The sequence below is a fragment of the Bubalus kerabau genome, chromosome 8, assembly GCF_029407905.1.
Source record: "Bubalus kerabau isolate K-KA32 ecotype Philippines breed swamp buffalo chromosome 8, PCC_UOA_SB_1v2, whole genome shotgun sequence".
NCBI classification, from domain to species: domain Eukaryota; kingdom Metazoa; phylum Chordata; class Mammalia; order Artiodactyla; family Bovidae; genus Bubalus; species Bubalus kerabau.
This window is the reverse complement of record NC_073631.1, coordinates 52,565,702-52,571,701: the sequence shown is the minus strand read 5'-3', so window position 1 is coordinate 52,571,701 and position 6,000 is coordinate 52,565,702.

Here is a 6,000-nt window from a genome sequence, read left to right as displayed (position 1 = left end):
TTATGGTGGGGCAGGGAGGATGGGCTTGGAAGACAAAGCTTGGCGTTTCAAGCTGTGGTGCTGTATAAAGGAGCATAACACTCCACATGCTGCAGGACTGAGATGGGGTGGGAGGAAAAAGGAGCCTCCCCATTCATACTGTTGTTCCGAGTTAGGAATACCTTGTGAGTTAGGAGTGCTTGTGGGTACCTCAGGAAAGATTGAGTTAAGATTATTTTATTGTGATTCTGTTTGACTAGTATAATTTTTATTATTTGATCTCTGCACCTAAACAGATTCTGTTTTCCGTTTTTTCCCATGCCACTGTTGCAGTCTGAGAGAACTCTTTATTTCCCTTTCATGATGCACACTGGATACTTAAAAAGTATGTCAACTAATTTTCAGAGGGCTCATTCATTATGTGTTTAACAACTTTGAGAATTCTCCATTTTTCTAGCTGGCTATTCTGTGCTGGTACAAGAAGTGCTGTATTGTATGCTTACTGTTTGGTGGAAATTGATGGTCTTGTTATATCAGTTCTTTGAACAAGAAGCAGCACATCATTTGGCATAACTTCATGGATTCATATGTTGTCTGAAAATTCGGTGGAAATAGCCAGCAACTGCCATTAGTTGCATTGACAATAATCCATACTAGAGGGTCTGTGTCACTGACTTTTTCCTCATATACCTTTTTTGTTTTAAGACTATTTTGTAGAGTGGTTTTAGGTTTACAACAAAATTGAGAAGGAGGTACAGAGATTTCCAGTCTAATCTCCTGACCCCATATATGCATGGCCTTCCCTTTTATCAGTATCACTCATTAGAATGGTGTGTGTGTGTGTGTGTGTGTGTGTGTTTTGTTTGTTTTTTAACCAAGGATGAACCTACTTTGACACATCATAATCATCCGAATCCGTTATTCACTTTAGGTTTCACACTGGTATTGTACTTTTTATGGATTTGGACGTGTGTCTAATGACATGTATTCATCATCATGGTATCATACAGAATATTTTCACTGCCCTAAAAATCCACTGGGCTCTGCCTATATATCCCACCCCTTCCACCCCCAGCAGCCACCGATCTTTTTACTATCTCCATAGTTTGGCCCTTTCCCGAATGTTACATAGATGGGACCATACAGTATGTAGCCTTTTCAGATTGACTGCTTTCAGTTAGTAATAGGCATTTAAGGTGCTTCCGTGTCTTTTCATGGCTTGATGGCGCCTTTCTTTTTAGCCTTGAATTGTCTGGATATGCCACAGTTTATTTATCCATTCACCTACTAAAGGACATCTTGGTTACTTTCCAAGTTTCGGCAATTAAGTGTAAAGCTGCTATCTTTGTGTAGGTATTTCTGTGAACTTTTTTCAACTCCTTTGGGTAAATACAAGGAGTGTGATTGCCAGATTGTATGATAATAGTATGTTACTTATTCTTTTATAACATTTGTAGAAAAGCTGACTAATTAGACATGAGACAAAGAATAATGTTTGAGACTGTAAATATTCTGTAAAGACTACACATACCAAACAGTTTTCCAAACAGATTTAGCAACCAAGACCAGGGGCATCCACTAAAATTCTAAATATTTTTCTTAGCAGCTCCTCCTCTTGCATGTCTAGCTTCCTTCCCTTTCTAACCATCTACCAAAACTTGTAGCCAGCAGATAACTTTCAGATTGCCAGCTTATAAAAATAGAGTTGCCATATGATCTAGCAATCCAACTCCTGGGCTTATAATCCAGACAAAACTATAATTCAAAAAGATACATGTACCCCTATATTCACAGCAGCACTATTTACAATAGCCAAGACATGGAAGCAACCTAAAGTGAAAGTGAAGTCACTCAATCGTGTCCAACTCTTTGCGACCCCGTGGACTGTAGCCTACCAGGCTCCTCTGTCCATGGGATTCTCCAGGCAAGAATACTGGATTGGGTTACCATTTCCTTCTCCAGGGGATGTTCCTGACCCAGGGATCCAACCTGGGTCTCCCACATTGGAGGCAGATACTTTAACCTCTGAGCCACCAGGGAAGCCCAAATATTCCTTTGAGCCCCCTTTTTGGGTTGGGGGGGAGGCAAGAATACTGGAGTGGGTTGCCATTCCCTTCTCCAGGAGATCTTCCTGACCCAGGGATTGAACCCAGGTCTCCCACATTGTAGGCAGATGCCTTACGTCTGAGCCACCAACCTAAGTATCCATCAAAAAATGAATGGATAAAGAAGATGTGGTACATATATATTGTGGAATATTCTTCAGCCATGAAAAGAATGAAATATACCATTTGCAGTAACATGGATGGACCAGAGATTATCATATGAAGTGAAGTAAGTCAGACAGAGAAAGACAAATACCATATTATATTACCATATTATATTACTTGTATGTGAATCTAAAATATGACACAAATGAACTTATCTACAAAAGACAAACAGACTCATAGACATAGAGGATCGACTTGTGGGAGAGGAGGTGAGGGAGGGAACAACATCCTGTGACAAGCTGTACTGGAGAAGAACATGAAAAAGAAGCCATATAACTGAATCACTTTGCTGGACAGCAGAAATTAACACAGCATTGTAAATCAACTGTACTTCAATTTAAAAAAAAACCTTTGGTGAAGCCTTTAAAAAAAAAATCCCATGAATTTCATGCTTCTCTTGTACACTGTTCTTTTGACAGGAACTGAGTCAGGATGAAAACTCGAGACAGTAGCCAATTGTTGAGGAGTAGCTGCAGCCTTTGGCCATCGTGCCACGCGAGGTCTGAGCTTCCCCAACACAATATGGACGTCACAAGGGGCTGCTTATGTTGGCAGCCCAGGCAGACCCCACGGCAGCGGAAGCAGCACAAGCTGACGGAAAAGAGCACTGGGCGAAGAGTCAGGAGGCTTGGCTCGAGTTCAGTCTGCTGTGAATGACATGACTTTGGGCAAGCTGAGCATTTTCTCCATTGACAGAAACAGTACTGCCCTCTCTTCTCAGAATTCTTATTGAGATAAAATAAGATAATAAGTGCCAGTGGTTTGGGAAAGTAAAAAGCGATGGTAAACATTTGTACCGTTTCTTTATTCATTCAGCAAACATGTACACACCAGGCGTGGGTTATCCCTGTTAGGACACCTGGATGGCTCCTGAGCTGGACCTTGTGGGTTCTCAGGGCAGTGGAGATGAACCAGCAGCACATCCATGCAATGCTGTGTGGTTGGGTCTTAGAACTTCAGCAGCTATGAAATGCAATAAAGAATCAGAGGTGGTCATGGACACCTCTGCCAGGGAGACTGGTGAATTTTTCCCAGAGCTGGTGGGTTTTGATATAGCTCTTGGAAAATGAGAAATTTACCCAGCTGAAAGGGAGTGAAAGGGTATTCTAGGCAGAAGGACCGCCATTTTCAAGGCACAGCAGTGTGAGTGTACATAGAGAATCATCAAGTTAAAATTAACCCACGGATATTCACTGAGTACCTACCTTCCTCTAGGACTGCTAAGAGCTGGGGAAAGAATATGAATAAAATGGTCTTAGTTCCTACCTACTGTTGGATGTATTTATTCATTGTGTTAGTTTTCTTTGGCTGCTATAACAAATTGCCACAAATTTAAAACAACACAAATGTATTATCTTGCAGTTCTTAAGGTCAGAAGTCCTAAGACCAGAGGTTGGCAGGGCTGTGTTCCTTCTGGAGGTTCTAGGGGAGAATCATTTTTCTTGCCTTTTCCTGTCTAGAGGCTGCCTACATTCCTTGGCCCATGGCCTTTCCTGCATCTTCAAAGCTAGCAGTGTGGCATCTTCAGTCACTCTCCCTCTGACTCTGACCCTTCTGCCTTCTTATGAGGACCCTGATGATTACATTGGGACCACCTGGATAATCCAAGATAATCTCTGTATTACAAGACCCTTGATTTAATCCCATCTGGGAAATCCCTTTTGCCATGTAGCCATAGGTTCAGGATTAGGCCAGGGCCATTATTCAGCCTACCGCATTCATTCCACAAATTTTCTATAGTTTCCCACTATTTGGCTCTAGAATAAGGTAGGTGAGCTTCATGCCGTCACAGATTTACAAACGAGTGTTTTGGATGATAGAGTTTTTGTATTCACTTGTGTCCTAGGCACTTAGATAGATTTTTTTTTTTAAAGAAGTGATTGATACCCACTACATCCCAAGCTGATATCCTGCCCTTTTCCCTATTCCATACTTGCTTCATCTCCATCAGTCCTTCTAGTTGCTTAAACCAAATCCTTAAAGTCTTCAACCAAACACTTGAGTCCTTTCTTTCTTCCACATGCCTCATCTCATCTGCCAGGAATCCTGTTTGCTCTATCTTCTATATATCCAGAATCCAACCACTTCTTACCACCAGCACCACCAGTTCTACCTGGGATCAAGCCACTGTCTGGCTTATTCTAAGAGTCTCCTCCTGTTCTATTCCCATCCTCCTCTGCTATATTTTATTCTAAACATAGCAAACATAGGATCCTCTTAAAATAGAAGTCATAAAATAAAAGATTGTATTATCTCTAACAGCAGCCCAGTCATCTCAGAGTAGAAGCAAGATTCTCCAGGCATTTATCCTGCCTTAGGCTTTTGACCTGGCTGTGTCCCAGATCAGGAACCATCTTTTTCCTGGGTTTACTGTCCATCATCTCATCTCTTGAATGACTTTATTCAAGTGTCCTCTTTGAATGAGTCTAACCCGGTTACCCTATTGAAACTGCAGCTCCCCACCCCTATTTCTTTCTCTTTTAAAAAAATATTTATTTATTTGGTTGTGCCAGGTCTTACTTATGGCATGCAGGATCTTTGATCTTTGATGCAATATGCAAACTCATAGTTGGAGCATGTAGGATCTAGTTCCCCAACCAGGGATCAAACCAGGACCACCTGCTTTAAGGGCATGGAGTCTTAGCCCCTGGACCACCAGGGAGGTCCCCCCACTCCTTAGTTCTGATTCTTCTTAACTTGCTGTAGTTTTTTAATTTTCCATACCACTTTTTAAATACGATGTAATTTGCTGATTTAACCTAATAGGAATGTAAGTTTCAGAAGACCAGAGATATTACATCCCAGGCACATTGTACCCAGTACACGTTCAGATCAGTCACTCAGTCGTGTCCGACTCTTTGCGACCCCATGAATCGCAGCACGCCAGGCCTCCCTGTCCATCACCAACTCCCGGAGTTCACGGAGACTCACGTCCATCGAGTCAGTGATGCCATCCAGCCATCTCATCCTCTGTCGTCCCCTTCTCCTCCTGCCCCAATCCCTCCCAGCATCAGAGTCTTTTCCAATGACTCAACTCTTCGCATCAGGTGGCCAAAGTATTGGAGTTTCAGCTTCAGCATCAGTCCTTCCAAAGAAATCCCAGGGCTGATCTCCTTCAGAATGGACTGGTTGGATCTCCTTGCAGTCCAAGGGACTCCTCAAGAGTCTTCTCCAACACCACAGTTCAAAAGCATCAATTCTTTGGTGCTCAGCCTTCTTCACAGTTCAATTCTCACATCCATACATGACCACAGGAAAAACCATAGCCTTGACTAAATGGACCTTTGTTGGCAAAGTAATGTCTCTGCTTTTGAATATGCTATCTAGGTTGGTCATAACTTTCCTTCCAAGGAGTAAGCGTCTTTTAATTTCATGGCTGCAGTCACCATCTGCAGTAATTTTGGAGCCCAGAAAAATAAAGTCTGACACTGTTTCCACTGTTTCCCCATCTGTTTCCCATGAAATGATGGGACTGGATGCCATGATCTTCGTTTTCTGAATGTTGAGCTTTAAGCCAACTTTTTCACTCTCCACTTTCACTTTCATCAAGAGGCTTTTGAGTTCCTCTTCACTTTCTGCCATAAGGGTGGTGTCATCTGCATATCTGAGGTTATTGACATTTCTCTTGGCAATCTTGATTCTAGCTTGTGTTTCTTCCAGTCCAGCGTTTCTCATGATGTACTCTGCATAGAAGTTAAATAAACAGGGTGACAATATACAGCCTTGACGTACTCCTTTTCCTATTTGGAAC